Genomic DNA, 10926 nt, shown 5'->3' on the forward strand with positions numbered 1-10926 from the left:
CGTCTCGATACGTTGGTCGAACTGAGGAATAACCAACCAATGTTTAGTTCGGACATACGTAGTAATCACTTCGCAGTATACCACAGAGGCCTTAAACGTGACAAATCGGGATAACGCCTACCGAAGAGCCCTACTTCGGGTATGTAACTTTAATAGCTCAGAAGAAGGAAGAAACTTTCATTGTCAAAAAAAAAGAGAGCAGAAAAAGAAAATAACAAGTGTAGTAACCGAGTTAAACAGCTCGGGAAAGGTTTGAACATCACAAGGCACAACCGCCCAGCCGAAAACTTGTGAATGACCGGGTTTACGGCACCCGGAAGCCACAGAAGCCCAAAGAAACGCCACCTCAAGGATCCGCCTCCTCATCCTTTGGAGAGTCAGGCTCCTCTTCATCCGCTTGGTCTGCTGTCTCAAGGGACAGACCTTTCATAGTAATGCCGTCGAGGATGAGCCCGGAGAACTTCTTTCGAACTAGCCACCGGCAGAGCTTAAACCCTGAGCAGTACGAACCCGAACTATACTCCGCCTGGAGGTCATGAAATTCCTAGGAGTCTTTAAAATCCTAGACCGCTTTCTCTCGCTCAGCCTCCACCATCTGATCAAAGTTTTGGGTCCGATTCAGAAGAGTGGACTCCAAGTCTCGCACCTACTGCCTGAGGAGCTCCCTCTCCCCCGCCATCCTCGACGATTCCTCCCTATAACGCGCGCTCTCTTCAGTAAGCCGAACGATTTGGGCCTCCTGGTCGTGGACGAGCAGCTCCTGAGACTTGCTCCCCTTGCGGGTGTGATGGAGCTCGCCCCGGATCCCGTCGAGCTCGATGGATGGCAGAGGTGAACGACGTGATGGATGCGCGTTTGGAGAGCCATGGCATGGATGGCGAAATTTACCTATCGACGAAAAAGAAGATCAGAAGACAGCGGAAAAGGGCAAAATAAGAGAGAAAAAGGGAAAAAGGCCACTTACCACCATGCAATGGGCAGAGGCGAACGCGGAGAGATCCCCAAGCTCCATGTTTTCCCACTGAGCGATCTCGTCATTATTGATTGCCTTCCGACTCCTCCGGCAAGCTACCAGATAATCATTTACCCCTTCCCAGTTTCCCACTGGGAACCGGGGGTAAGGGCGGGAATGAAGGGGGTTAAAGGGGGTCTCCCCCGGCTGAGGGAGCTCGCCTCCCCCAGGGTTAATCCCACTAGTCCCCTCAGGAGGGGGCATCGGAACCTTAGGCGGAGGAGAGGGTAGGACCGGCTCGGCAAACTCGAACTCAGTGCTTCCCGAAGGAGGGGTCCGGTCGGGGCGCGAAACCCCAAAAGGATGTGGGTAACTCTGAGCGTACGAGAAGTGATAGGGGCGTCATAGACCGATGTGGGAGGGGCTTCACCAGAAAATGGGAACTCTCTCACGGTACCTTGGCGTAACCTGAATATGATGGGTGTGCACTCACTGACAGAAGGGTTTACCTGAAAACGGCTCTGAACCTTGTCTGACAGAGGCCAAAGGGAAACTCATTTGATGAGTGGATATGATCCGTCACAGAAAGGTGGTGGGGTTATGCAGCTGAAACAGTTGGCTTCACGCACCCCATGTGATTTCCCACATTTCCAGAGACATTTCGTCGTCTCCGTCACTGAGATAGGAGGGAAATCTCAGAGATGAACAAATGGGAATGGAACATAGATTAAAAGCCATATCTATGTAGGTAAACATGAATCAAACTAAGGTTGTGGACTAATGATTTTGCTGTTTTATCAGAAAATGGCAAACGGTCAATTTGCAAAGCTTCTAGACGATAACAAGCTTAAGGGCCCAAACTATGCCGACTGGTACAGAAATCTTATGCTGGTCCTAACTTCTGAAAAGTTAGACAAGGTAGTGAAAAATCCTGCCCCGGAACGTCCGGGTGATAGGGCTTCGGAGGCCCGTAGGAGGGACTACCAAGATTGGGAGGATAAGAACTCCCTAGCCCGCTGCTTTGTCATTGCCTCATTAGACAACTCAATACAGAGGCAGTTCGATCAGATCGAACTTTCCAAGGACATATTGGACAGTCTAAGGACAATGTATGAGGAGCAGAACCGTTCTACTCGACAGAAGGTCCTGAAATTGTTCATGACCGCGCAGATGACCAAAGGGCAGAAAGTTCATGACCATTGTCTTCGGATGATGGGATACATCAACGAACTTGAAGCTCTTGGATCCGGGCTAGATCTTGGCACGCAAGTGGATGCCATCCTAAATTCTTTGCCCTCTTCCTTCAATGCGTTCACTATGAACTACAATATGAATAAGCTGAATGTCAGCGTCCAGGAACTCAGCAATATGTTGCAGAGGGCCGAGGATTTACTCAAGAAGGATGAGCCTGTGGTTATGCTTGCTGAAGCTAACAAATCGGGCAAGAGAAAGAGAAAGGCAAAGAAGCCCCAGAAAAAGACTACCAAACCCAAGAAGCAGAAGAAGAACAAGGCATCTGATGTCTATCACTTCTGCAAGCAGACCGGCCACTGGAAGAGGAACTGTCCTACCTACCTGGAATTTAAGAAAGGTAATATCGAAACTTGTGTCATAGAAACTAATATGTTAGTTACTTCTGTGTCCTGGTGTGTTGACTCCGGGGCTTCAACTCATGCGTGTAACTCACTGCAGGGGTTCAAAGTTAGCAGAAGGCTGAGTGAAGGTGAAGTGACACTGTTCTTGGGAACAACTGCAAGTGTTGCAGCTGCGGCAATAGGAACCGTAGAATTAGTTTTTAAAGAAGGAGTCCTTGTACGTAAAGATTGTCTTTATGTACAGAACTTGAGAAGGAATTTATTTTCTGTTTCAAAATTGTGTGCTGATGGATATACTGTTTACTTTAGTAATATGATTACTGTTAAACGGAATAATAAATTCATCGCATGCGGGGAGCTAGAGAACGGTCTCTATGTTCTGCATCCTTCTTTGGAAACTAACTTAACCGAAACTACGTCGGTCGAAAATCCCAAGAAAAGGACTCGTGATACAGTAAATCTCACGTGCCTCTGGCATTACCGACTTGGCCACATCGGTATCGACCGAATCACAAGACTGGTAAAGGATGGTCCTTTGGATTTTCTAACCGTAGAAAATCTTCCCACTTGTGAACCTTGCCTCCAAGGTAAGATGACTAAGCGGCCATTTGACGGTAAGCCTGAAAGATGTGCAGGCACACTTGACCTAATACATACTGATGTATGTGGTCCCCTGAGTGTTAGGACACGGAATCAACACGTGTACTTCATCACCTTTACAGATGATTTTTCACGATATGGTTACGTGTACCTAATGAGACATAAGTCTGAATCATTTGAAAAGTTCAAAGAGTTCAGACAGGAAGTCGAGAAACAGTTAGGGAGAGAAATTAAGGCCCTTCGATCAGATCGAGGTGGCGAGTATCTCTCTGACGAATTCAGGGACTACTTAAAGGCCAATGGGATAGTGTCACAACTAGCTCCTCCTGCTACACCTCAACTCAACGGTGTTTCAGAGAGGAGAAATAGGACCTTATTAGACATGGTCCGGTCACTTCTCGTATGCTCAGAATTACCCACATCCTTTTGGGGATACGCATTAGAGACTGCTATCTACGTGCTGAATAGGGTTCCAACCAAATCAGTTCCGAAAACTCCATATGAGCTTTGGACCGGAAGGAAGCCAAGTGTGAGACACTTGAACATTTGGGGTTGTCCTGCACACGTTAAAAGAACAAGTGCGGACAAGTTGGAATCTAAAACCAGCCGTGAGCAGAAAGTGTTCTGCAGTCGAAACGCCCGATTCTTAGAATCCGATTACATCCTGGACACCCATCGTCAGGAAATAGTTCTTGATGAGGAGAGCTCAGGAGCAGTGGGAGATGACCCACAAGTTCCAGGTAATGACCAACCTAGAAGGTCCACCCGGGTATCCAGACCACCAGTCCGATATGGTTATGACCAGGATAGTTACCTGGTGGAAGCCTTGACTAGTGAAGAGGATCCCGTGTCTTACGCGGAAGCTATGTTAGACATAGACTCCCAGAAGTGGGTGGAGGCCATGAGAGCCGAGATGGACTCAATGGAGACCAATGGAGTCTGGACTCTAGTGGATCCGCCCTCCGGGGTAAAAGCAATTGGTTGCAAATGGATCTACAAGAGGAAGAAGGGCCCCGATGGCAGGATTGAGACCTTTAAAGCTCGTTTGGTGGCGAAAGGGTATACTCAGAAAGAAGGCATCGACTATGAGGAAACCTTTTAACCGGTGGCCATGCTTAAATCCATTAGGATCCTGCTAGCTGTAGCAGCGTACCATGATTACGAGATTTGGCAAATGGATGTCAAAACAGCGTTCCTGAATGGAGATCTTAGTGAAGATATCTACATGCAGCAGCCGCAAGGCTTCATTGCTGCTGGTCAGGAACACATGGTATGTAAACTTAATAGATCCATATATGGACTTAAGCAGGCTTCTAGGAGTTGGAACATCCGTTTTGATTCTGCAGTCAAAACGTTTGACTTTGAGCAGAATCCGGATGAGCCCTGTGTTTACAGGAAATCCAGTGGGGATAAGATCACCTTTTTAGTCTTGTATGTGGACGATATCCTACTCATTGGGAATGATGTAGGAATGTTGACTTCGGTCAAGGTATGGCTATCATAGCAGTTCTCCATAAAAGATCATGGAGAAGCTTCATACATACTGGGTCTTCGACTCTATAGAGATAGATCGAAGCGGATAATTGGATTATCCCAGGCTGCTTACATTGACAAAATTGTCAAAAGATACAGCATGGAAAACTCCAAGAAAGGAAACGTTCCTTTCAGGCACGGAGTCACTCTCTCCAAGAAGATGTTTCCCAAGACTTCTGAGGAGATTGAGAGCATGAGAGACGTTCCCTATGCCTCAGCTGTGGGGAGCATCATGTATGCCATGTTGTGCACTCGCCCGGACATAGCTCAGGCGGTGAGTGTGGTAAGCAGATTCCAGGCAAACCCAGGACAGGAGCATTGGACTGCTGTGAAGAACATACTCAAATACCTTCGAAGGACGAAAGAGTTTTGTCTGGTATTCGATGGTAGTTCACTGCAAGTTCTAGGGTATACCGATGCCGATTTCCAGTCGGATCCAGATGATAGAAAGTCTACATCTGGGTATGTTTTCACGATAGGATCGTGTGCTGTTTGCTGGAAAAGCAGCAAACAGGGGTCCACTGCAGACTCCACAACCGAGGCCGAGTACATTGCCGCAAGTGAAGCTGCCAAGGAAGCCGTGTGGATGAAGAAATTCATACACGAATTGGGAGCGATTCCATCCAGCACATCACCCATCCCGTTGTTGTGTGACAACAATGGAGCGATCGCCCAGGCTAAAGAGCCTCGGGCCCACTCGAAGTCAAAGCACATCGAGAGAAAGTACCATGTACTGCGGGAGATCGTTGGTAGAGGGGACGTCCTAATTCAAAAGGTAGCATCAGCGGATAATGTGGCAGACCCATTGACTAAGCCACTGACACAGAAGGTGTTTGAGAAACACGTGGAAAGTATGGGACTCCGGCTTGTACCAGATTGGACCTAAGTGCAAGTGGGAGCTGTTAGACAGTTTTGTATGCCCTTAGCTTCAATCATTTTGATGTACTTTTGTTATTTAGTGGAAATAAATAAAGTGCATGTTTGATTCATGTTGTTTGGTTTAATTTTGTGTAAAACCCTAAAACTGGACATTTGTAGAGACTCGTGTTAGTTTTAAATGTTCACAGCCGTTGGATAAGTCTGGGGAGATTTATCCTGCCAAGGCTGATACTGGTGTGCCACCAAGTGTTGGGATGGCCTGTCTCAGCCATCAGGGTAAGACCCGAGGCACATACAGCATGGGATTACTTGAATCCTTGAACCGGACCAGATTTCCAGTCTTGCCCTGGACCTTGGAGATAGATGGGCAAAACTGGAAAGTTACACCTGACCCCTAGACTCGATTATGACACTTCACTAGGTGCTGGATCAGGCTGCCTTTGATATGCCAATCAGTGAGATCCTTAGTGGGGATCAAAACCTGGGTATGTTGGGGCAGTTTGAGAATTCATCTGAGTGGGTGGTCATAGTGACAGAATCAGCCACTTTGTCGGACAAAGGGTAATGTTCGGGAATGCACTCTCTCTGATGGAAACCAAACTGCCGGCAGTTGATTTCAATCGTTGGAATTTTGTTTTTGCAAAATTAATATATTTACATATATATGTACGGTTTCAAAATGTTTGCAAATGGTTTTAATTCCCGGGATCCATGTGAGAGGAGAGTGCGGCACTGTTCCTTGCAGCCGAGGGAGAGGTCCTCTCTTGTCGGGCAGTGCTTGATCATTAAGGGCTGAGAGGTTAAGTGTAAGACCATTTAGGATAATACCTGATGGGCTAATCTTGCACCTGCCCACAGTCCCTGGGTTTTTATAAGATGGCTTGGCCCAGGGACCACTTAATGTAAGTGTTGGGCCCATAGGGTTCATACGATGGACTCAAGGGGTTCATTGAGATTTTCAGTGAATTCGGCTGGGCCTTGTATTAAAGGCTGGGCCGAACCCATGTGGCTGGTGTGTAGATCAATGCTTGGGTCCCACGCCATACAAAGAAGCCCAACTGGGCAGCAGATTGGAAACTAATTAAACACTGAATACTTAATGGGCCAAAAGCCCATTTCGAAGTGGGCTGATATGATCACCCATCAATGGGGCGAATTTGAGATTGAAGTTAGCAAAAAGGATTGGGCTCTTACCCTTATCCACTCTTAGAGACCAAATTCAAATCAGATTTGAATCTGGTAACCTCCTGATAAGATCAGGAGTAAGCTAACTCTATCTGGGAAAGGGATTAAGATTATCCCCTATCCAAATACTGATTTGGATTGGGATAACTCCTAATTAGGAGATTTCTTAATCAAGAAGAAAAGAGAGGAGATTTTCGAATGAACCAAGACAGGGAAATCAGATTTCGATCCAAGAGGTTCTGGTAAGCAAGAAAGGTTCCTGCGAATTGAGATTAGATCTCATTCTCTCCAGAAAAGAAAACAGTTCAGCCTTTTTGTTTCTGGAAATCTCCTCCTGCCGCCGCCATCTGCATTGTTGCAAGATTTGATCTTTGCAGAAAAGAAAGTCAAGAAACCAGTTCTTGACATCAGTCTTGCAAGAAAGACTGAAAGAATTCAGTGTTTAGTACATCCAGGGGATTCTTGTGAAGGATCCAGTGTGTAGGACGCACCCTGCTGGTTCTGTTCCATCCACAGCTGTGTCATCTTCAGCAGGGACAGATCTTGGAGCATTCTTTGGGCGTGAACACCAACTTTGGGAGATACTGCTTCTCCGGATCAGGTATAATCCTCCCATTTATCTTTTGGTACAGATCTGGTTTGATTAGGGTTCAAGTAGATCATTGAATATTGTATTCTAAATTCAGGGAATATGATTCCCAGTTGGGAGAAGGTAGGAAATTTTTGAAATTCGCCCCACCCATTCCGCAACCTTTATGGCGTCCATTAGATGGATCCTACCATTCTTTCAAGGGGGAGACGCAAGCCAGCCTCGAGCTGTTCCTGAAATATTACTATGTCATTGGGACCATGCTCCCAGGGGAAGTTGCCAGTAGGGAGACTGTAAACCAGGTCCCCAGGGAGGCGAAAGTAGCGGATCAGAGACCTGAGTCTCTCCGCTGTCATTAAGGAAGGGCCAAAGGTATCAGGCTCCCTCCCCCTAGAAGTAGACGCCATGTCGCCAGAGGCCTCCCGAGCCTCCGGGATTTGCTCCCAGGCTCCTCCCTAGCTCGAGGGAGCATCATCGTCCTAGCTATCGCCCCTGCAATAGGTATGGCGTGGGTACCCAGACATGGCTGACGGCGAATGGGACTCACCAGAGTAGACGGAACGGAGCAGACTGAGGAACTCGAGTAGACTAGGCGAAGTACGCGACCTCAAAATTCAAAGACTGCAAGATGGCGTGGAAGAAGATAGGGCCTGAGGGGGCCCCTATTTATAGTCCCCATCCTTTCAAACTGACGGCCCGGATCAAAGCAGATCCAACGGTCCGCGGGCGCCCTGACCGCACGCCTTCTGAAAACCGAAGGCGATTGGCGGCACATCTTCCACGATTAAGGTAGTCGTAGCCGCACGACGTTCGGAATTAAAGGCCACCTCAGCACGTTTTCAGAATCCGAAAAGTCAGAGAAGTCAGAAGATCTCTCGATTCCCGCAAATGCATTTAATGGGGATAGTCAATCAAGTTTGAATTTCAGTCAAATCAGTCCATCGCGCTTCATAAACTCCCCGCGCTAAGGCGATACTCTTAGCCCGAGGAGTGGGGGGCAATTGATGAAGGATGATTTAACCCGACCTATGAAATGGCGACATGTGGACACTGACTCAACGTAAGCAACAGCTCTACATTGTGGCCCAATACAACTAGGTAATGGGCCCATAAAGCAGCTCGCTACATCGTAGCGCGTTAAAGGAGGAGCTCGCCACAACGCGAGCTCCAGGTTCCCCGAGCTACCTCTAAAGGGATAATCCGAGGCAACTCTAACTTGCAAGCTAAGAAAACCAGCTCGCCCAAGCTCCCAAACAGACAAGTCATCCCGAGGACCAATTCTACCAAGGGTACTTCTGAAGTATTCCAAGCTCGCTGCAAAGTAGCTCGCGAATGGGTCACACGAGCATTCCTCAGGAAGCTTCTGTTTAACAGCCGTACAGTCAGACTACGCCACGTCCCTAACTGACAGCGCAGTCCCTGTCCTTTCGATAGTCCATGTCTCTCAGTAGACGGAGGCGTGCCTGTCACTTTGGGGACGTGTCACTCGCCCGGGCAAGTGGTACGTCCCAAAGGCCACTTGCGCAGCCCTGGCAGGTAACGGTTGTGGCAGGGGCCTAGTGGCCGTTATGCCCGATCTCACAAGAGCGCCCCTATAAAAGCCCTCAAGGCAGAGGAGAAACTTCTTCTAAAAAAAACAAACCTCTAATTTCTCGGATATAGTGATAAAGCGCGACCTCCACTCTTAGCCTTCATTTTTCTCTTTACTTCCTATACACGGTACTAACTTAAGTATCGGAGTATTCCCACCGGATAAATCCCCGGCAATCCTTCCTTTCGTCTTCTCAGGTGTCGTTCGTTGCCAACAATGAGCCAGTCAGCAGTCAGTTAGGAGTGCTTGGATCGCGCTACATCAACACCCACAAAAACTACTAATCTGACCCCGGGAGAACTGATAACATCTCGGGTCTCACTGAATCTCTGTCCAATATAGTAGAATGAATGTTCCCATTATTGTTGCTGAAAGGTTTGCCAATTCCTGAAGCATTAATATTATCCATAATGCATTTGCCAAAAAAAAAAAAAGCAAACACAGAATTGGGGCTTAATTTCTGAATTAGATAATAAATAATTAATGTTGATGGTAACCAATAAGTTGGGATTAGATGCTTATCTTTAACGGAAAATTGATAAGGGCCAATCTCCCAATTCTGTTTGTAATGAAAATCAGGCTCTTAGAGGTTGAGAGATTGGTCCTGACCTTGGAGAGCTTAGTCCAAGTTTCTATTTGAAAGAAAGATTAGTCCTTATTTTTAACGAGAAATTGATAAGGACCGTCGTTTTCATTTCCAAGTTGATTGATTTATGGTTACCCTAATTCTGAAGATAGATTTCATAGACAATAAAAAAAGTAATGGAGTGAGTTTAGTTTGGGTGCCTTTTATCGTTCAACAAGTGTGCAGAAGCATAAAACACTGACCCAACAAAATAGCATGGTTCAACTCCAACAAAATAGCAAGGATTAACATTAAAGTAACAAAAGAAAGAAAGAATGGATACCTGTCACGATGGGAGTGTCAATAGAGCAGAAGAGCAACAGATGGAAGGTCTTCTTCGATTTGGTCTATATGGAAGCCTAGAAGGGCAACCATCTCGACTCCAATAAATTACTCGAAAAGCTAAGTATAAAATGCATAAAAAGGAAAAAAAAAACTAAAAGTAAAAGCTAGAGAAGAAGAAGAGTTTCGAAAAAATGCAGTTCGATTTGGAGGAATTTAGATAACTAGCAAAAACCAGGTAGAGTAGAGGATGAGAGCTTGAAGTGAGAAATGGAGAGAGTGCATAGGGTTCTTACATACGGATAGGGAATATCTTTCTTGAAAAAAAAAAGCTAGAGATAGAATCCTTAATACGAGTAGATCTTAAATGTAGTCTTAACGTCGTTCGAAGACACCGAAAAAGTGGCCAGAGATATGACCGTTGGAATGTCTAGAGGTAGACGGGAGAAGACGAAGGAGCTTCCTTTTTGACAAGGCCTGATAATTTTTCCCAGATACGTCTTTGATTTTTCCAGTCCAGAAACTGTCCAGAACGTGCCCAGTCCAGAAACTGTCTCAACAGCCTATGCTATTGGGACTCCGGTTTCCTATCCACGAGAAACTCTGCCCACGCTACCCCCGTGAATTAGGAACATTTCCCCTGCAAAATGCAGAAGATGAGATGTTCTCCATGTGTGGCTGCGAGAAACGTGGGAAGATTCTCGTGGGCAGGAGGTCCGGACTCTACTGCTGACCCAAAGTTAACCCCATCTTCACAGCTTTTTACAACGGTACATCGGGGAACATCTTCATCGCTGTATGTTTTTTGATGGGAAGATATTCCCATGCACAACTAGGAGGGATTGTGCGGACGGTCTTGTGAAGACCAAATCCGATTTCGTCTCCAATCGTCGTCAAGCTTACGCCTCACTTCTTCATCACCCAACTGGTCTCCACCCCTAATCTTGATTAGCCTTGTAACATGTACCATGTGGTATGATGAAGAGTGATTTGGCCCGACCTACCAATAGGGGGACACATGAACACGACCTAACTAATAGATGACAGTTCAGCCTGACATACCAAGACCGCAACAGGTCGAACTCGGATAATCAA

The 10926-nt window shown here is 46.6% G+C and overlaps 1 long non-coding RNA gene across 1 annotated transcript in view; it reads right to left on the reverse strand.

Moving 5' to 3' along the window:
• The window catches only part of LOC148803131 (uncharacterized), a 64897-nt gene extending 54557 nt beyond the window's left edge, over positions 1-10340 (reverse strand). The window contains exon 1 of the long non-coding RNA XR_016081417.1: positions 9833-10340. This is a non-coding gene — a long non-coding RNA (uncharacterized LOC148803131). The remainder of the gene's footprint in view (positions 1-9832) is intronic.
• Between the last annotated feature and the right edge of the window lie 586 nt (positions 10341-10926).

This window comes from Nelumbo nucifera, chromosome 1, assembly GCF_055504915.1.
Source record: "Nelumbo nucifera cultivar China Antique chromosome 1, China Antique-T2T, whole genome shotgun sequence".
In the NCBI taxonomy this organism is placed as follows: domain Eukaryota; kingdom Viridiplantae; phylum Streptophyta; class Magnoliopsida; order Proteales; family Nelumbonaceae; genus Nelumbo; species Nelumbo nucifera.